General features: G+C 45.3%; 1 protein-coding gene across 2 annotated transcripts in view; it reads left to right on the forward strand.

The window, feature by feature from the left end:
- Nucleotides 1-233: 233 nt before the first annotated feature.
- Nucleotides 234-21706, forward strand: part of nlgn4xa (neuroligin 4 X-linked a) — a 304151-nt gene continuing 282678 nt past the window's right edge. For both annotated transcript variants that reach the window (XM_072576889.1, XM_072576890.1), the window contains exon 1: nt 234-873. The gene's annotated coding sequence lies outside the window, so the exon portion shown is untranslated. The remainder of the gene's footprint in view (nt 874-21706) is intronic.

The following is a 21706-nucleotide window of genomic DNA, read 5'->3' on the forward strand; positions in this document are numbered from 1 at the left end:
CATAGATAGATAGATAGATAGATAGATACAGATTTACAGATAGATGGATGGATGGATGGACGGACGAAACAGGGTGTAAATGGCAGAGAGCTGCAGGATTCTAACCGGTCCTCTCACACTCAGCAGTATCAGCACTGATCCAGCAGACGGAGAGGGCGAGCTATTGGCTGGCATGTTTATAAATGTCTCCTCGCTTTTGTCCAATGGCAGAGAGCGTGCTGGGAGGGTGGGGAATAATGCTACCGGCTGTCTAACTGGCAGCCTGCTCTCTCCCAGCTCTGTGTCCTACTTCATCTCCCTCTCTCTCTCTCTCTCTCCCCCTGAATCCGTGTCTCCGTCAGTGCCATGGGCAGAGGCAGGGGTTAAAGCGCTAACCACACACACAACACACACAGTCCGTGCCTTGCTCCACACTCCTGCTTGCCTCTGTGTGTGTGAGGGGAGCTCTCTCTCTCTCTCTGTGTGTGCAACTCCCCAGCGCTTGAGCCTCTTCTATCTCAAGGTTAATACCAGGCGCAGGAAATTTGCAGGAGGAATTATCAGCGATCCATCCAATGTGCCCAATTTGCTGCATAAATCTCATCTTGGATTGAGAAGAAAGATAAATCAAACAGGCAAGGGAACTGGCCTTGAAGATCGGGAGACGCGAATCTTAGCAGATATCTCAACTCAAACTGGACGGGAACTGATGCTGCTGCTGCGCCGTGTGGATTAATTCAGCTGTTTCCCCCTTGTATTTGGAAGACTCGTGAGGGGGAAAAGTCAGTTGAGAAAACAAGAAAAGAACAACCCACAACCGCTCGCCTGGCCAAAGGACTTCAGTCAAACCCAGCCCCCGGGGTGTGTGGGAGACCGCCGGCCCGTGAGACGGGGGTAAGTGCTGGGCAAAGCCAACACTGTGCCCTGATCTGTATTCGCCTCGGACAGGCATCGCTGCGTTTGATCGGCGACTTTCACCTCAATGTAATGTTGTAGATTTCAGAAAAGCGGCTTGTTTTCTGTGATTGAATGTTTAACAAATTAAATACAGCAAAAAACGTCTGGAAGCCTTGGTTGTATGGGGACTGTGTCCGTGAATGCGTGTGTGTATTTGTATCTGTGCGAATGTGAGTCCGTGTACGTGTATGAGTGTGGGTATTTATGTGTCTGTATATGTGTGTCCATATATGCCTATCTGTGTTTGTATGTGTGTGTCCTTATATGTGTGTCTGTGTTTGTATGTGTGTGTCCTTATATGTGTGTCTGTGTCTGTATGTGTTTCTGTCTGTACATGTGTCTGTAAATGTGTGTGTATATGTCCATATATTTGTGTATCTGAATATGTATGTCTGTATCTGTGTCTGTCTGTATGTGTTCCATTTCTGTATATGTGTCTGTCTGTATATGTGTCTGTACATGTGTGTCTGTATATGTGTATGTGTGTGTATACGTGTCTATATATGTGTGTCTGTACATGTGTGTCTGTATGTGTGTGTGTATAATGGAAAGTATGAGTTTGTGTTAGTGTGTATGTGTTGATGTGTGTATAAATGAGTTTTTCAATATCTGTGTGTACATATGTGTATGTGAGTGTGAGGATTTATTTTGTGTATATGTGTGAAGTGTCTGTTGAACATACACTTATTAAAATAGTGATAGAGAGGGGGGAGACACTAGTTGGTGCTTTTCAGTGAATCGCTTGCGATGCTTTCCTTCTTGTGGATTTGACCCTCTGGAACTGTTGCGGGATGGATATCTGTGATATGGGACTGGGTTTTCTTTTCCTGGGTATTAAGATTTCATCTTTTCTCCTGGTTTGAGCTCCCTCGGGAGCTTTCCCCGAGTGTCTGGGAGGGAGAGGGAGCCGTGGATAGCTATTCTGTGGAGGGTTCCTGTTTAATGCGGCTGCCGCTCTCTCTCTCTGTGTCTCACACACACACACACACTCGGTGGGCCACGGCTCCTGCTCTCTCTGTATTGGACCGTCTGTCGCCCTCTCACAATCGCTCTGCCTCTCCTCGCGTGTTGCCACCTACATCCCGGCTCTATCTGTCTCTCCCCCAAAACAAAAAAAAAATCTCTCTATCTGACTTTGGCCCCACTCTGATTCAATTTCTTTCTCTGTGTCTCTGTCTGACTCGCTTTCTCCGTCCCTGACTCTGTCTCGTTGTATCGGTTTCACTGTGTGTAGGTCGGAATCTCAATGTCTCTGTCTACCTGAACCCCCTTCCCCCCCACCTCTCTGTTTCTCTTTCTGTCTCTGACTCTCTCCCCCCCCCCCCTTTCTCCCTGACTCACTCTTGTTTCCTCCTACCCACCCCGCCCCCCCCAACAATTGTGTCCAATTTGCAACTCTCCCCCAAACACTGCGACACACTGACACACAAAATGGTAAATGAACATTGTCCTCACTGGAGAGAAGCCGTTTCGAGATAAAACACTGGGGTCCCACGTTGCTTGAGAAAAGGAATTTATAGGGAATGGGATGGTCGTTGTGAGGCGTGGGGGGGTGCAAGGGAGGGGGTGCGTTTATCCCAACTTCACTGACTCCTCTTTCAAGAAGCACACATCATTTTGGAAAGGTGTTTGGGTCGGGGTGGGGGGTGGAGGGTGGTGAGTGGAGAAAGGAAGAAACCTCCAGCAAAATGCTTGGATTTTGGATTCAAAGCATCGATGGGATTGACAGTCCCGGAAACCCCCACTCGGTTTCCGGACGAATTAGATTAAAAGCGAAGGTAAATCACATTTTAATCTCCCAGCAAACCAGGGCTGTGTGTTTTGAGAGAAGTTTTTTATTTGTTTACTGAAATTCTTTTATCTTTGTCTGAGCATTAATATAGTCGCAGCGAGCAATGTCAGTTTCCCAGCCTCTGCAGGAGGGTTAATATTTCACAACTCTGCAGGATCTCACTGCATTTTGCAGCCCATTTGGATTTATGATAATGAAGGATTCGTAACAAGTGTGCAGGGAGAGACAGACAGACGGACAGAGAGAGAGAGAGGATAAAATTGGAGCAGCTTTCGAGGTCCTCGTATAATTAAAGGCTTTCCCACATTTAACAACTCTCAGAATTTTTCAAAAGAAATCTTGCTATAATTTTATTTGAGCTTTGAAGCGGCGCGAGTCTTCCACGAGGTGGCAGCACCAGCACTTGTATTCAGTGCTCCCTAGATATTCTGGAGTGGGGCTTCAAGACACACAAGATTCTTAGGGTCAATGTTAACTCATTTGGCAAGGTTTTAGATTGAGTCCTTGGTGGATTTTTTGTTTGTTTTTAGGAAAATTGTTTTGGCAGAGTAGGGAGATATCCGTTTAAAAATAAAAGGTGTCTTTCCACGAAGAGTTAGTGACAGAAAGAAACGGTACAGATCTACTCCCTTATTGTGAAATGTGGCTTCACTATATCCATATTTCCCTCTATCCCCATCTCTCTCTCTCTTTAGTGGAACTGCCAGTCACACTATGCTATAAAAACAAACCAAACCAGGAGACTAATGTGTTGTAACCTGATGCTTGTATCCCCCAAAGCAAGATGGATTTGTGGAGGGGATGTCTGTCATATTTCTAAACAAGAAATTATTTCAAACCCAGATTATAATTTGTCACATTTTAAAAGAGCAGTGAACCCATATCAGCCCACGTTCAGAGTTAAATGAGATTTTATCAGAGCCCGAGTCAGGCTTCATGGTAGAAATTTGTAGACCTTTTCACATATTAATTAAAATCAAAATCATTTTGATTTTCATGACAAAAAAACAAAGCACTAAATGAACAGGAGGCAAGTCCTTGGTGATAGGGTTAATGCTTCCAGGTTGTAGCTCCTTTGGCTGTCTGTGAAGTGACCTCTGCACTAAGTCCTTGACCTGAATTATAGTCGTCCTGCCCTGACAACAGTTTGCCTGACCGTTGTTGCCTGACAGGACCTCAGTAATTGGATAAATTACTCTCTTCTTACGCGCGCTGTGATTAAATGCACCGTTGTATTGTTTAAAAAAAAACGTTTGTCGGCTGTGGGTATCTCTGACCAGACTAGCATTTATCACCTGTCCCTAATTGCCCAGAGGACAGTCTGGAGTCTGGAGTCAGAGTGGGTAAAAATGGCTGTGCAGTGATAGACCATTTCAGAGGGTGGTTAAGAGCAAACCACATGACAATGGGTCTGTAGTCAACAGATAAAGACAGCAGTCAAAAACTGTGGCACTGGAACAGCACAGAAGGTCAGGCAGCATCCGAGGAGCAGGAGAATTGAAGCCCTTCATCAGGAATGTGAACAGCTTAGGCCTGAAATGTTGACTCTCCTGCTCCTCGGAAGCTGCCTGACCTGCTGCGCTTTTCCAGCGCCACACTTTTCGACTCAGACTCTCCAGCATCTGCCATCATCACTTTCTCCTCGATAAAGACACCAGATCCCTTCCCCTCAAAGACATGAATGAACCAGATGGGCTTTTAACAATTGACTGGTTGCAGGGTCAATGTTCCAGATTTTTATTGAGTGGGCCTTACACCATTGGCTGTGGTTGGATTTGAATGAATGCCTCCAGAAAATAGGTCTGCAGTTCTGGATGACCAGCCCAGCCATGTTAGCGTGGATGTGTAATGAATTAACGTTTCGAGTCCAATATGACTTTTATTCAGAAGTGGAGTCAGACTGTGCTCTAAGTGTTAACGCTGCTTCTCTCTCTATAGATTCTGCCAGATCTGCTGGGTTTGTCCAGCACTGTCTGTTTTTAAATGGAGACTGGGAGCTGTTGAGGGGCAGGTCAGACACAATCTCAATGAATGGTAGAAGAGGCTATATGGCTTCCTCCTGACCCCCGTCCCAATATTTAGTTAAGCCAGTTACTGTTTCCATCCACATATTTGTTACTGGTAGTGTCCACTACTCTAATGCTCTCCTGATGTACCTCCTTCCCATCTTCATAGAAACATGAGCATGTTCAACACTTGGCTACCCGTGACCTATCTTGCATTAAGTCCTGTTCAATTATCACCCCAGTGATTCACTGGTACCTACTGCTGAATCATAGAATCCCTACAGCATGGAAACAGGCACTTCGGCCCAACAAGTCCACACTGACCCTCCGAAGAATAATCCACCCCGACCTGTTTCCCCTTCTCTATTAGTCGACATTTCCCCTGACTAATGCACCTAATCTACACATCCCTGAACACTATGGGCAATTTTCCTAACCTGCACATCTTTGGACTGTGGGAGGAAACCGGAGCACCAGGAGGAAACCCGCACAGACACGGGGAGAATGCACAAACTCTACACAGAGAGTCTCCCGAGGCTGGAATCGAACCTGGTTCCCCCTGGCGCTGTGAGGTAGCAGTGCTAACCACTGAGCCACTGTGGCAACTCATCAACTTACGTTTAAAAAAACCATTGCTTTCAAATGTGTGTCACTTCTTCCTGTCACTGTGACCTCCCCCTGCCCTCCAGCCTCTTAAACACCAGCACTCCAGCAATTCTGGCCTCTTGCTCCTATCTGGTTTGGATTGCTCCCCCAGCCAATGGCAGTGCTCCTTCAGGCTGATCCCTAAGTCCCAGAATTCCCTCTTTAAATCTCTCCGGTTCCCTCTCCTCCCCTCGGGTTCTTCTTAAAATCTCCAACTCCTTTGACCAAGATTTTTATCACTCTCCTATTGGCTGCTTCTTTAGGTTCTGTGCCAATTTCTTTTGTCTGATTATATCCTGTGAAATATTTTGGGATATCTGACTACATGCAAGTAGCTTTCTAAATGCATATTGTTGTTGATTCATGTTTGTCCATTGTATGAGCCTAATTAACCTGACTCTTGTTTAAGCTAGGAGGCTGTGGTTAAAGGAAGACCTGCATTTATATAGCATTTTTCACATCCTCGGGACATCCCCAAAACAGTTGGCTGTTCATGCAGTGATACTGAAGCACTGTAATGTAGGAAAGGGGACAGCAATTTTTCACACATCAAGAGCAGAGAAATAGAAATAGACTTGTGTTCAGGTAATATGTTTTAAAGATGACATTGGTGAAGGGGTGGAAATTGGTCAGGACACTGGAGTGAGATCTCCATCTCTTCGTATAGATTGTGCCCTGGGAATTACACACATCCACTGAGAGGTTCAATGCCTCATCTGCCAGATGGCACCTCTGCCAATGCAGCACTCCCTCCAGTACACAAAGATTTTCAAAAATTCATTCATAGGATGTGGGTATCACTGAATGAGACAAGACTTAGTTGCCCTTGAGAAGGTGGGGGGTGAGCTGCCTTCTTGAACCACTGCAGCCCAGGTGCTGGAGGTAGACCCCCAATGTTGTTCAGGAGGAATTTCCAGAATTTTGACCCAGAGACAGTCTCAGTGGTGGAGGGGGTGGATGCTTGTGGGTGTGGTGCAAATTCAAGCGGGCTGCATTGTCCTGGGTGGTGTCCAGCTTCTTGAGTGTAGTTGGGGCTGCCCCCATACAGACAAGTGGGTCAGAGTATTCCATCACATTCCTGAGTTGTAGACGGTTTGGAGAGTCAGGAGGTGAGTTACTCACTGCAGCTTTCCTACCCTCTGACCCTCTGACCTGCTCTTGCAGCCATTGTGTTCATATGGTTTCTTTCAGTGAGATCTGGTCTCACAACCTTCTGGTTCAGGACCAGGATGCACCTGGGTGAGGTTGACATGTGAAAGAGTTCATGAAGTTCCTGATCATAGGTCTTGAGTCAAGAACAATCAGAGATGTTGCTGGTCTAGGAAGGGTTAGGTGGGTGTAGGACCTTTGTTTAACATCTTGCTTGGAGGCTGGCACCTTTGGCAGTGCCACACTCAAATATGATTTCTACAGTGGGGACTTGAGTCCATAACCTCCCAGTCGTGAGGTACATTTGCTACTATATTTGCTTACAGACTAGTTGAAGTAGATGCCTTAATGACTCAAAGGGTTGGGCCAAGTCAGATGTAGAGCACAATCAGCAGAACAAATGATAGATATTATCACAACTGACTGATTCCCACTGATCCTGTAAACACCAATAAGCTATAACACAGGTCACACTTAAGTCAATGATGTTGTGTCAACACCCCTTTTAATCTGTTATGAGTTATACAGCTGTATCTGCCAGTATTATAGACTGATAACCACACAGTAAAAAGCTATTTGTGTGTGTGTGTGTGTGTGTGTGTGTGTGTGTGTGTGTGTGTGTGTGTGTATGTGTGTGTGTGTATGTGTTTGTGACAGTATGTGTATGTGTGTGAGTGTTTATGTGTGTGTGTGCGTGTCTGTGTCTGTGTCTGTGAGTGGTGTGTGTGTCTGTAAGTGGTGTGCGTGACGGGTGTGTGAGTATGTGTGTGTCTGTGAGTGGTGTGTGTGACGGGTGTGTGAGTATGTGTGTGTCTGTGAGTGGGTCTGTGTGTGTGTGTGTGAGTGGGTCTGTGTGTCTGTGAGTGGTGTACGTGTGTGTGTGTGTGTGTGTGTGTGTGTGTGTGGCCCTATGTGTCTGTGAGTGGGTCTGTGTGTGTGTGTGTGAGTGGGTCTGTGTGTCTGTGAGTGGTGTACGTGTGTGTGTGTGTGTGTGTGTGTGTGTTGCCCTTTTGGAAAAAAAGCTTTGTTATTTCCTGCTTACCCCCATCACCCTCACGTCTTCATTTTTCAACAATATTACCCATTTCCTTTTGATTGAATCTGCTTTCAATACCCTTTCAGACAGTTTGTTCCAAATTATAATAACTCACCACATTAAAACAAAATCTGCCTCTGTTTCTATTGCCAATTACTTCCTTTATTGGTCAGAGTATTGAGTACAGGAGTTGGGAGGTCATGTCCTGGCTGTACAGGACATTGGTTAGGCCACTTTTAGAATATTGTCTATAATTCTAGTCTCTCTCCTATTGGAAAGATGTTGTGAAACTTGAAAGAGTTCAGAAAAGATTTACAAGAATGTTGCCAGGGTTAGAGGATTTGTGCTATAGGGAGAGGTTTAATAGGCTGGGGCTGTTTTCCCTGGAGTGTCGGAGGCTGAGGGGTGACCTTATAGAGGTTACACACATACTCACACACCCGTCACACACACCACTTACAGACACACACACCACTCACAGACACAGACACACTCACAGACACAGACACGCACACTCACACACATAAACACTCACACACATACACACCATAAGGGGCATGGATAGAATAAACCGACAAAGTCTTTTCCCTGAGGTGGGGGAGTCCAGAATTAGAGGGCACAGGTTTAGGGTGAGAGGGGAAAGATTTAAATGGGACCTAAAGGGCAACTTTTTCACACAAAGGATGGCTCGTGTATGGAATGAGCTGCCAGAGGCAGTGGTGGAGGCTGGTACAATTGTGACATTTAAAAGGCATCTGGATGGGTATATCAATAGGAAGGGTTTGGAGGGATATGGGCCGGGTGCTGGCAGGTGGGACTAGATTAATTTAGGATATCTGGTTGGCGTGGACAAGTTGGACTGGACTGTCAGTTTCTTTCCTGTGCATCTCTATGACTCTATGACTCTGTCTTCCAGCAGTGGAAGCACTCATGCTCTCTCTCTCTCTCTCTCTCTCTCTCTCTTTCTCACTGCTCTGTCCAGAGACATAGCTAAATGTGACTACAATGTTCCTGTTAGAAACAAGAGAAAACAATCCTCCCTCAACACACTTTAACTCCAAACGTGGAAGAATTATAGTGTGCGAAGGACAGTGTGGATCTCCAAAAGGAACATTGACAAGTTAGTGGAGCAGGTAGATAAGTGGAAGATGAAGTTTAATGCAGAGAAATGTAAGGCGACACATTTTGGTCAGAAGAGCATTGAAAGACAACATAAAATAGAGGGTACAATTCTAAAAGGAGTGCAGGAGCAGAGAGACCTGGGTGTACATGTGCATAAATCATTGAAGGTGACAGAATAGGTGGAGAGAGCAGTTAATAATGTGTAGTGTTCTGGGCTTTATTAAAAGGGGCTAGGAATACAAGAGCGGGGAGGTGATGCTGAATGTGTATAGGACACTTGTTAGATCTCAGCTTGAGTATTGTGTGCAGTTTGTCGGCACGATGTTCTTGGAAAGATATGAATACATTGGGAAGAATGTTGCAGTGCTTTACAAGAATGGTTCCACAGCAATGAGAGCACCTTCAGTTTGTGTGACTGGATTGAAGAAATCAGCACTGTTCTTCGTGAAGAATAGGCAGCTGACAGGAGACTTGATAGAGGTTTTCAAAATCACGAGCGGGCTGGACAGAGTAGATAGGGGCAAGCTCACTAAAGGAGTTAGAATATCGGGGCATAGATTTAAAGTGTCGCACAAGAGAAGCAGGAATGAGGTGAGAAAGCTCTTTTCCACACAGCGAGGAGTTAGGGGATGAAATGCAATGTCTGGGGGCAAGTTCAAATGAGGCATTTAAGATGGGCATTAGATGATTAATTGGATAGAAATGGTGTACAGGAGCGTGAGGAAAGAAGCAGGAGATTGACATGAGACAATCATACTCAGGCAGGCACAATGGCTGAGTTGTTCCAAAAGCCACCTTTGGAACAGTTCAATCATTCCTACTCACCCTGCTGTAGGAAGGATGTTGTAAAACTTGAAAGGGTTCAGAAAAGGTTTACAAGGATGTTGCCAAGGTCGGAGGCTTCGAGCCATAGGGAGAGGCTAAACTGGCTGTGGCTGTTTTCTCTGGAGTGCCAGAGACTGAGGGGTGACCTTATAGATGTTTATAAAATCATGAGGGGCATGGATAGGGTGAATGGCCAAGGTCTTTTCCCCAGGGTGGGGGAGTCCAGCACTAGAATACATAGGTTTAAGGTGAGAGCTGAAAGATTTATAAGGGGCAACTTTTTCACACAGAGGGTGGTGCATGTATGGAATGAGCTGCCAGAGGAAGTGGTGGAGGCTGGTACAATTGTAACATTTAAAAGGCATCTGGATGGGTACATGAATAGGAAGGGTTTGGAGGGATATGGGCCAAATGCTGGCAAATGGGACTGGATTAATGTAGAATATCTGGTTGGCGTGGATGAGTTGGACCGAAGGTTCTGTTTCTGTGCTGTGACTCTGTGACTCTATAATAGCCTCCTTCAGTGCAGTAACAATAATGTGACATTACACCTGTTTCCCTTCATGTCGTGAAAATACGACAAGCAGGGCACATTGGTCTCACCCATTTGACGCTGTGCACTATCCAAGGGGTGCAGTCTGCAGAATGATATTGCTTACATTCCCAGCACGTTTCCCAATTAACTGGTCTTCCTTCATTGTGCTCCAGAGGCGAAGAAACTTGCTTGAAGACCTTGTGTCCGCACTAACTAAAACTAGCTCATATATTCATTGCTGTCAATTGCATTGCTACATTCAAATTCTAATCATTCTTATCTAATTTAGAGCGACTTCACATTACTTTCCATCTCGTATATCTTTGGAGCTGCATGATTTTCAATTTTAATTTCCCTTTTACTTAATTGTTGGCGATGCCCCTGTCCTTGGCGGTCCAGTCTTTGCAGTGTTGGAGGGGAGCTGTTTCCAGAGAAAGAAAGAGAGAGGGATAGAGTGGGAAGAAGCAGCATTGGTCTGCAGATGCAGTACTGCACAGATCGATGGGCGAATGCAGCAATCAATCCATCCTGTACTCTGCAGTGAGGCTGTTAATGCAGGAGAAGCTGAATACATGACCACTGCTTCCATCACTTTCCTCTCTTCAAGCATGGTTCTTAAAGCAACTGCTGTAGATACAGCTCTACCCCTCCCTTTCCTTTCTTCCACCTCTTTCTACATCCTTTTCTTTATCTCAGCGTATTCACTTCTTTTTCTTTCTCTCTCTCTCTCTACCCTCATTGCTTTCCCTTTTTCTATTTCCTTCACTCTAACCCACTATTCCAAATCCTCTCCTTTACTTGTGATGTTTCACTCTCCAATCCCTTCTCTTTTCCTTCATTCAGACCTCCCCCTTTCTGTCCCCCATAAGAATGTAAATGATAGGAGTCTGATCAGGCCTTTAGGCCCCTCATGCCTCCTCCATCATTCTGTAAAACATCTACCTTGAATCTGCTTTTGCACAGCACACCCTGCATCCCTTGATTTCCTTAAAAAGTCGAAAAATCTGTCAAACTGCGTGTGTTGAGCTTTCTGGTGTACAAAGGGGAGGTGATGGCATTCGTGGCATTATTGCTAGACTGTTAAATCAGAGAGGAGAAAGTGTGGACTGCAGATACTGGAGATCAGAGCTCAAAAATGTTGCTGGAAAAGTGCATCAGGACAGGTAGCATCCAAGGAGCAGGAGAATCGACGTTTCGGGCATTAGCCCTTCTTCAGGAAACTTGTTAAATCAGAGACCCAGGCAATGTCTTGGGGAGCCCGGGTTTGAATCCTGCCATGACAGCGGGTCGAATTTGAATTCAATAAAATTCTGGAATTAAGTGGCTAATGATGACCATGCATCCATTGCCAATTGATGGAAAAACCCATCTGGTTCACTAATGTCCTTTAGGCAATCTGCCATCCTTGCCTAGTCTGGCCTACACGTGAGACAGCAATGTGGTGTTGTAGGGTTGTTTTTCAGACTGGAGGCATGTGACCAGTGGAATGCCACAAGGTTCAGTGCTGGGTCCACTACTTTTCGTCATTTATATAAATGATTTGAATGAGAGCGTAAGAGGTACAGTTAGCAAGTTTGCAGATGACACCAAAATTGGAGGTGTACTGGACAGCGAAGTTTACCTCAGATTACAATGAGATCCTAATCAGCCAATGGGCTGAGGAGTGGCAGGCGGAGTTTAATTTCGATAAATGCGAGGTGCTACATTTTGGGAAAGCAAATCTTCGCAGGACTTATACACTTAATGGTAAGGTCCTAGGGAGTGTTGCTGAACAAAGGAACCTTGGAGTGCAGGTTCATAGCTCCTTGAACGTGGAGTCACAGGTAGATAGGATAGTGAAGAAGGATGTTGTGAAAGTTGAAAGGGGTCAGAAAAGATTTACAAGGATGTTGCCAGAGCTGGAGAATTTGAGCTATAGGGAGAGGCTGAACAGGCTGGGGCTGGTTTCCCTGGAGCATCAAAGGCTGAGGGGTGACCTTATAGAGGCTTAGAAAACCGTGAGGGGCATGGACTGGATAAATAGACAAAGTCTCTTCCCTGGGGTGTGGGAGTCCAGAACCAGAGGCATAGGTTTAGGGTGAGAGGGGAAAGATTTAACGGGGACCTAAGGGGCAACCTTTTCGTGAGAAGGTGGTACGTGTACGGAACGAGCTGCCAGAGGAAGTGTGGAGTCTGGTACAATTGCAACATTTAAAAGGCATCTGGATGGGTTTGTAAATAGGAAGGGTTTAGAGGATTTTGGGCCAAGTGCTGGCAAATGGGACTACATTAATTTAGGATATCTAGTCGGCATGGACAAGTTGGACCAAAGGGTCTGTTTCTGTGCTGTACATCTCTATGACTCTATGACTCTGTGATTCTTAACTGCCCTCTGGGCAATTAGGGATGAGTAATAAATTCTGGCCTTGCCAGCAATGCCCCCATCCCATAAATGAATCAAGAAGAGGTCACTGAGCAGGTTCAAGGCAGAAATCAATAGATTTAGATTCATAATCATAATTTCAATTCATCTTGGTCTGAATCAACTAACCTCTTATCACATGACCAACTGCAGCACTATCCTTCCAATATCTACCTTATTAAATCCCTTAAAAACCATGACACAAGGTTAAGTGATGAGATGAGATCACTCCTCATTCCTTTAAACTCATGGGGCGATAGACAAAGTCGACTGAATTTCCCGTCATCGGACAATCTCTCAGCCCAGGAATTAACCCTTCGTGATTTTTCATTTTCTCCCCCTCCCCCCCTCTTTTGCTGATGCTCTCTCCCATCATTTGGGAGTAGATTAGATTTCCCCTGGAAACAGGCCCCTCACCCCAAACCAACCCTCCGAAGAGTAACCCGCCCAGACTCGTTTCCCTCTGAATTATGCAATGGGCAATTTAGAATGGCCAATTCACCTGACCTGCACAACCCATGCAGACACAAGGCTGGAATCGAACCTGGGACCCTGGTGCTGTGAGGCAGCAGTACTAACCACTGAGCCACGGTACCGCCAGGTTATGGGAAGAGCCACTTCACGGGTTAATAACAATGGACTGTACCATTGTTGGAGCTCTCCACTGAGAACACGAACCATTGGAAGTACAAAAAGGAGTAGACCATTCAGCCTTTGTGCTTCGATATGATCATGGTCCATCTGATTGTGACCTCAAGTCTGTTCCACACAATCCTTGAATCGCCCAAACCCTGATATTTCATGATTCTGGATTAGTGGTGCTGGAAGAGCACAGCAGTTCAGGCAACATCCAAGTAGCTTCGAAATCGACGTTTCGGGCAAAAGCCCTTCATTAGTGGGTGGCACGGTGGCACAGTGGTTAGCACTGCTGCCTCACAGCGTCAGAGACCCGGGTTCAATTCCCGCCTCAGGCGACTGACTGTGTGGAGTTTGCACGTTCTCCCCGTGTCTGCGTGGGTTTCCTCCGGGTGCTCCGGTTTCCTCCCACAGTCCAAAGATGTGCAGGTCAGGTGAATTGGCCATGCTAAATTGCCCATAGTGTTAGGTAAGGGGTAGATGTAGGGGTATGGGTGGGTTGCGCTTCGGTGGGGCGGTGTGGACTCGTTGGGCCGAAGGGCCTGTTTCCACACTGTAAGTAATCTAATCTAATCTAATCAGTTCATGATTCTGCCCAACTCGTTCATGAATCTTTTCAATGACCCAACCTCTTTCTCAGTCACTAGATGATTAATCCAGAGGTCTGCACTAATGTTCTGGACATGTGCTGTGACCAATCTTGGAGATCTGAGTTCAGTTTTAAATAAATCTGGAATTAAAAGTGAATCTAACGATGACCACATGTTGATTGTCATAAACACCCATCTGGTTCACGAAAGTTCTTTGTGAGAATAAGACACAAGCAAATAAATGCAGCGAGAATTGGCACTACTCTGAAACCAAGGCAGATCTTTGATGGCAACATCATTTTCCTGCACTAGCCCTTGCAAAGCAGAGTGAAAGAGTCGAGGAATAACAGTCAATGGAGGGAGTGAGCATTGAGGGCCGTAAGGGGTGTTCGGAGAGAGGCTGATTGGGAGATGGGTGAGGGAGGGGAGTGGGGAAAGGGGATTGAGTGGGGTGGGGATGTGCAGGGAGGGATGTGCATGAGGGGTGAGCTATGGGATATGTGCGAGGGTGGTGGTTGTGCGCTCCAGAGAGGGAGCGGCCTCTTTCTCGGTCCCTAGCCTACATTTTGGATCTATTCGTGACTCCAAAATGATAGCAATGTGGTTGGCTCTCACTGTTTTCTGAAATGACCTGGCCAGCCAATCAGTTACCAGTAATGAGCGAGAAATGCTAACCTTGCCAGTGATGCCGACATCCTGCACAAGAATAAAATAAGCAGGATCTTGTATTTACTGTAATGGTCTTAGCTGATGTTAATCCTGAACAAGTTTTCTCCCTGAATAAAACCTGCTTGATAGACCCTAGCATTTTTTTAACCTTGGAGGTCAGACACTGTGCACATGAACAAGGAACAGGGGCCATTCAGCCCTTTGACCCTGCTGTACCATTCAATAAGATCATGGTTGATCTGAGTTAAACCTCAATCCTACATCCCCTTGGTCCTCAAGAACCTATCTACCTCTGCCCAAATTTCTCAAGGCTATCTTTTAGCAAAGAGAATGCCAAAGATTCATGATCCTCAGAGAGAATAATGTGTTTATTAATCTCTGTTTTAAATGGGTGACCTCTCAATTTTAGACCCTGACCCCCAGTTCTAGATTCTTCCTCAAGAGGAAACATTCTTTCCACATCTGATCTCATCAGGATCTTATATGTTTTAATTAAGTCACCTCTGAAGTTTCTAAACTCCAGAAGATACAGGCCAGTCTGTCTAGCCTTTCCTCATAAGGCAATCCACTCACTGCAAGTTTGGTCTAGTAAACCCTTTTTGAGTTGCTTCCAATATATTAACATGTTTTTATAAATGTGATCAGTACTGTAGTTGAGTGGGGTGCTAGAAAAGCACAGCAGGTCAGGCAGCATCTGAGGAGCAGGAGAATTGACAGTTTGGGCATAATCCCCCTCATTAGGAATGAGTCTTGTGGGCCTGGGGGCTGAGAGATAAATGGGAGCAAGGTGGGGCTGGGGGAAGGTAGCTGAAGATGGGGGAGAAGGTGATAGGTCGGAGAGGAATGTGGAGCGGATCGATGGGAAACACAGGTCAAGAGGGCAGTGCCTACTTGGAGGCTTAGGACTGGAATAAGGTGGAGGGTGCGAAATGGGGAAACTGGTCAAATCCACACTAATCCCAAGTGGTTGCAGGGTCCCGAGGCCGAAGATAAGGCGTTCTTCCTCCAGGTGTCGAATGATTAGGGTTTAGCAATGGAGGAAGTCCAAGACCTGCATGTCCTTTATGGAGTGGGAGGGGGAGTTGAAGTGTTCAGCCACAGAGCAGTGGGGTTGGTTGGTGCAGGGGTCTTAGAGATGTTCCTTGAAATGATCTGCCAATTGGCATCCTGTCTCCCTGGCAACCCTGATCAGTACTGTACACAATATTACACTTGTGGTCTCACCAGTACCCTGTGTATCTGAAGCATAACTTTCCCACTCTTACTCAATTCACCTCAAAGTAAATCATAATGTTCTGTTAGCTTTCCTGATTACTTGCTGCACCTGCATACCAATCTTCAAGCACGGACTCTCAGATCTCTTTGCAGTTCAGAGCTCTGCAGCCTCTTACCATGTAGCTCAGTGGTTAGCACTGCTGCCTCATAGTATCAGGGATGGGTTGGATTCCGCCCTCATGTGACTGTCTGTGTGCAGTTTACACATTTTCCCTGTTTCCTCTGGGTGCTCCGGTTCCACTCCACAATCCAAAGATGTGCAGGTTAGGGTAGATTGACCATGCTAAATTGACCATATAGTCCAGGGATGTGCTAACTAGGTGGATTAGCCATGGGAAATGCAGCGTTACAAAGATGGGGTTGGGTCTGGGTGGAATACTCTTTGGAGGGTCAGTGTGGAATCGATGGGCTGAATAGCCTGCTTCCACACCGTAAGGATTCTGTGTACTTCAGATAATATGCTTCTGTTTTACTCTTTCTCCCAAAATGGACAATTTCACACACTCCAGCATTGTATTCCATTTTCCAGATCTTTGCCCATTCACTCAGCCTATCTGTATCCCTTTTTAAACCTTATGTCTTCTTGGCAACTCACTTTCCTACCTATCTTTGTCTTATCAGTAAATGTAGCTGCCATACCTTTGATCCTTTCATTCCAAAGGTTTCTACAGATTGTGAAGAGTTGAGGATTCAGCACTGACCCTGTGGCACGTGACTCATAACATCTTGCCAGCCTGAAAAAGACCCTCTGTTTTCATACTCTCTGTTTTCTGTTAGCCAGACAATCTTCTGTTCATGCCAATATGTTACTCCTACACCATGAGAGCTTTTATTCTCTGCAATAACCTTTGATGTGGCACCTTATCAAATGCCTTCTCGAAATCTAAGTACAGCATATCTACTGTTTCCCAATTATCCACAGCATGCATTAATTCTTCAAAGAATTCAAATAAATTAGTTAAACATGATTTACCTTGGACAAAACCATTAAGGCCCTGTCCATTACCTTGAACTTATCCAGTGCCCTGTTAGAAGATCTTTAATAATAGCTTCCTCATATTTCTATCCTGAAACTGGACAGACTCACAAGAGGCTGCCAGTGTACTGTTAACACAAAGCATAAAAATGTTATTTCATGAGGTGAAAGGAATATGGATTATGTTATGCTAGACATAGTTTAAGATTTAATGAGAGACACCAGTAAAGGATTTATGTGTATATTACCCCTTCCTTTTCCTCATCAATAACTTTGCGAACATCCAAACTTGAGTGAAGCATTATTGCTATCTTCACACTAAGCTCCCTGCTGAGACTTGGGCTGGTACAGTTGCAACTGGTTTTCTCTCACCAAATTTCTATCTAGCTACCACATGCTTTTTCTCTTCAGCTGGTGGCTTTCCTCAAGAAATCTAAAAGCAACTACAAGCTAAACTCACCAATTCTTTTCGTTTCAGAGCAAACAGAGGAGTTCCCTAAATCCAGTGTCCAGTGTCCATTTTCTACCACTGACTGAGCGACTTTGAACATCGTTCTGCCTTCCTTTGTGTCATTGGATCCTATTGCTAACCAACAGTAGTTTTCTTAGAGCTCTGTGCTATTCAAGTCAAGGTTGTAAAACCTCATTAAAATCCATGTAAACAAACAACATAGAACAGTACAGCACAGGAATGGTGTTATGTCAAATGTGATGCCAAATTAAACTAATCCCTCTGCCCGCCCTTAGTCCATATTCCTCCAGTTTTTGCATATTCAGGTGCTTATCTAAAAGTCGATGAAACACTCTTATTGTATCTTTAACCACCACCACCCCTGGCTGCGCATCCCAGACTCTTACCACGCTCTGTGTAAAAGTCTTGCCCCTCACATCTCCTTTGAACTTTGCCCCTTCCCCTTAAAAGCATGCCCCATAATTTTAGATACTTAACTCTGGGAAAAGATTCTGAATGTCAACCTTATCTAGGTATCTCATAATCTTGTAGGCTTCTATCAAGTCTCCCCTCAGCCTCAGCTGCTCCAGAGAAAACTACCTGAGTTTTACTCACTTCTCCTTATAGCTAAAACAAAACAGACCTCCAGATTTCCTTGACATCACTGAGCAAAATTCAGAAATGAATTTCTAAAAATTACTACCTTTGTCTTCCACTTCCTAACACACCAAATACAAAATGTAAACTTAAAGTTTTATATTGTTCAGAATATCATCCCCAACTCCTCGTATATTAACTCTTACATTGACCAAGTTTTATGGACCAGGCCAGACCCCCTCAAATATATTAAGAAGATTGTCTCAACCCTACCTTTACCACATCTTGTATTTACGTAAGGTGCTGCGTTCCAGATGCAATTCAATTGGTCAAACTATTCAATGTTAAGCAAAACACAATTTATTCATATGCGCTAGTTAAAATACAACAAAATAAAAGAATTAGCTTAGCTTTAACTCAATTGAAATGATTAACAATGTAATGGATAGTGTAACGAGTATGGTGCTGGAAAAGCACAGCAGGCCAGGCAGCATCTGAGGAGCAAGAGAGTCGACGTTTCGGGCAAAAGCCCTTCAGCAGGCATGATGATTCCTGCTAAAGGGCTTTTGCTTGAAACGTTGATTCTCCTGCTCCTCAGATGCTGCCTGACCTGCTGTGCTTTTCCAGCACAGCACTCTTGACTCTAATCTCCAGCATCTGCAATCCCCACTTTCGCCTAATAGATTCCGTAACTATTACTAATTAACTGCTCCAATACGATAACATCGCATAAATACATCCCTTGGCAATAGGCAAATTCAGGAACAGATTATCTCACCTGTAATTTCAGCAACTCAGGAGGATGGGAGAGATACACTAGAGCAACTGACCCAGCAACAACTGTTACTGATAAACTAAGAAACTAAAAACCCTGGTTCTGTGAGAGCTTGACCCCACCCAACCATGCTGCTTCTATTGTTTCAACTGAAAAAAAGACCCAAAGTGTCACAAGCTGTTTACTTTATGAGTTTTTAATATACATCTTAGCACTCTGCCTTAAAATATTTAAACAGGACAAAAGAGCCATTTAAAGCCATGGTATTGTCATACAAGCTCCAAGGCCATTTTCCCTTTTTAAAATTCCCACTCTGATTTCAAATCCCCAACTCCACATGTCTCTGCTTTGCTGCAGCTGTTACATTCCATTGAGTTATCCACCCTATTGTCATTCTGACACATTCGCAATTCCCTTTGATGCAGACTTAGTGGCTGTACTGAGCTGAAAATGTTTTGCTGGAAAAGCGCAGCAGGTCAGGCAACATCCAGGGAGCAGGAGAATCGACATTTCGGACATAAGCCCTTCTTCAGGGCTCAGGCCCAAAACGTCGACTCTCCTGCTCCTTTGATGCTGCCTGACCTGCTGCGCTTTTCCAGCAACACATTTTCAGCTCTGATCTCCCGCATCTGCAGTCCTCACTTTCTCCTTAGTGGCTGTACCACCAACCTCTGAATCTCTAAACTCTGCAATTCATCTCGCTAAATGTTCCCACCTTTAAACTTCATTCTCCTCCTTAAAACATACCTAAACCCATGGCTTTACACTCTGCTGACTCCTACGTAGCTCAGAGACAAGTTTTGATCAATGACATAAGTACCTAAGAACTAGGAAAAGGGATAGGCCATCCAGCCCCTCTTTAATTTGATCATGGCTGATCTCATCTTGTCCTCTACTCCACTTTTCTGCTGGCTCCTCAAAACTCTTTACCGTTACAACCCAAGGGAATGGCACGGTGGCTCAGTGGTTAGCACTGCTGCCTCACAGCACCAGGGACCTGGGTTCAATTGCCTCATTGGGCGACTGTGTGGAGTTTGCACGTTCTCCTCGTGTCTGCGTGGGTTTCCTCTGGGTGCTCTGGTTTCCTCCCACAGTCCAAAGATGTGTCGGTCAGGTGAATTGACCATGCTAAATTGTCCATGGTGTTAGGTGTGTTAGTCAGGGGTAAATATAGGGTAGGGGGATGGGTCTGGGTGGGTTAGTCTTCAGAGGGTCACTGTGAACTTGTTGGGCCGAAGGGGCCTGTTTTCATACTGTAAGGAATCTAATCTAAAATTACTAATTAAAAATCTGTAACACTCTTGTGAAGCATCTTGAAATGTTAGAAGTGCTACATATATACAAGATGTAGTTGGCGTATCTCTTGCCCACGTGTGGGGTTATTGTCAGGACATTGTCACACAAATTGTACCTTTTAATACCAGGTCATCGACTCAGAAACAGAAGCATTCACCCTTCTGCCCTAGTCACAAAACAGGTCCACAATATAATAGCGTACGTCCCTCATTTGCAATGCATCTCAGATATAAGCACCCAAGCACACATAGCAAGGTTTGCTCCATATGGATGCCTGCATATTTGCATTTTCCTCAGCAATATTATACAGAAGTTTCTCCAGATCTCCAGTGTACCACGTGTTTTACATGTTTTGGGCTACTGTATAATATCATCCCCTAAATATTTAGAATCCTAGAAATGTATATCATGGAAGCAGACTGTTCAGTCCAATTTGTCCATGCCAACCAGATATCCTCAATTAATCTAGTCCTATTTACCAGCACTTGGTCCATATTACTTTAAACCCTTCCTGATCATATACCTGTCCAGATGCCTTTTAAATGTTGTAATTGTACCAACATTCACCACTTCATCTGGCAGCATTCCATACTCACACCACCCTCTGCCCGAAAATGTTGTCCCTTAGGTCCCTTTTAAATCTCACCCCCCCCCCCCACCCCGCCCCACCCCCCGCCCCCCACCCCCGCCACCTTAAACCCATGCCCTCTAGTTTTGGACTCCTTTATCCTGGATAAAATATATCGACTAATCACCCTATCCATGCCCCTCATGATTTTACGAATCTCTGTAAAGTCATCCCTCAGTCCCTGACGCTCCTGGGAGAACAGCCCCAGCCTTTTCAGTGTGTACTGGAGATATAGCTGCCATCTTGTCATTATTCGATTCTTCTATGGGATGTGGGCATTACTGGTGTTGGTCATTACTTGTTGACCATCTTGAATTGTCCTTGAGAATGTGGTAGTGAGTGTTCTTGAACCACAGTAGTCCCAAGTTGTGTAGGGACACCCAAAGCCTCATTAGGAAGGGAGTTCCACAGTTTGATGCTGCCAGTGAAACAGCAAGCTGACTGACTGCTCATGCCCCCATCTTGAAGAAATGGCCCAAATTGTAAGGGACCACTAACAACAATAACCCACTGTGGGTAGCAGAAACTGGCTGAGGATTGATCTGCCAACCTTCAGTTGGGTAGGAGCTCCAGGCCTGAGTGCTCATTGGCACTACTATATACCATCTACATGGGGCACTGCAGAAATTCACCAAGGCTCCTTAGACAATATCTTCCAAAACCATACTTCCATCTAAAAGGGCGGCACAGTGGCTCAGTGGTTAGCACCGCTGCCTCACAGCGCCAGGGACCTGGGTTTGATTCCTGCCTCAGGTGACTGTCTGTGTGGAGTTTGCACATTCTCCCCGTGTCTGCATGGATTTCCTCCGGGTGCTCTGGTTTCCTCCCACAGTCCAAAGATCTGTAGGTTAAGCAAATTGGCTATGCTAAATTGCCCGTAGTGTTCGGGGATGTGTAGGTTAGGTGCTTTAGTCTGGGATAAATGCAGGGGAATGGGTCTCGGTGGGTTACTCTTCAGAGGATTGGTGTGGACTTGTTGGGCCGAAGGGCCCGTTTCCACACTGTAGGGATTCGATATCTACATCTAGAAGGACAAGGGCAACAAATACATAGAAGCACCACTGAAGAATCTCGATGGAGGCCAGTATCCCATCACCAAGTCACCCATTATTTACACAAGAACAGTCCTTGACTTCAGTCCTGCCTCACACAGAGTCAGCTCTCAGAGTGGCTGTACTCCTTTTTATCTGTCAGCCAAGACTCCCTGATTGGAGCAGGTTAACAGCCCCAACCAGGAAACTCATGTTCTATGATATCCAGCTGGCTGGCCTTGTTACAATCACCACAACAGCTACCTGCATGATCTCCTCCAAGCCAGTCACCATCCTGACTTGATCTGTTCTTTCAGTGTCGTTGGATCAAAATC

Source organism: Chiloscyllium punctatum, chromosome 9 (assembly GCF_047496795.1).
Source record: "Chiloscyllium punctatum isolate Juve2018m chromosome 9, sChiPun1.3, whole genome shotgun sequence".
In the NCBI taxonomy this organism is placed as follows: Eukaryota; Metazoa; Chordata; class Chondrichthyes; order Orectolobiformes; family Hemiscylliidae; genus Chiloscyllium; species Chiloscyllium punctatum.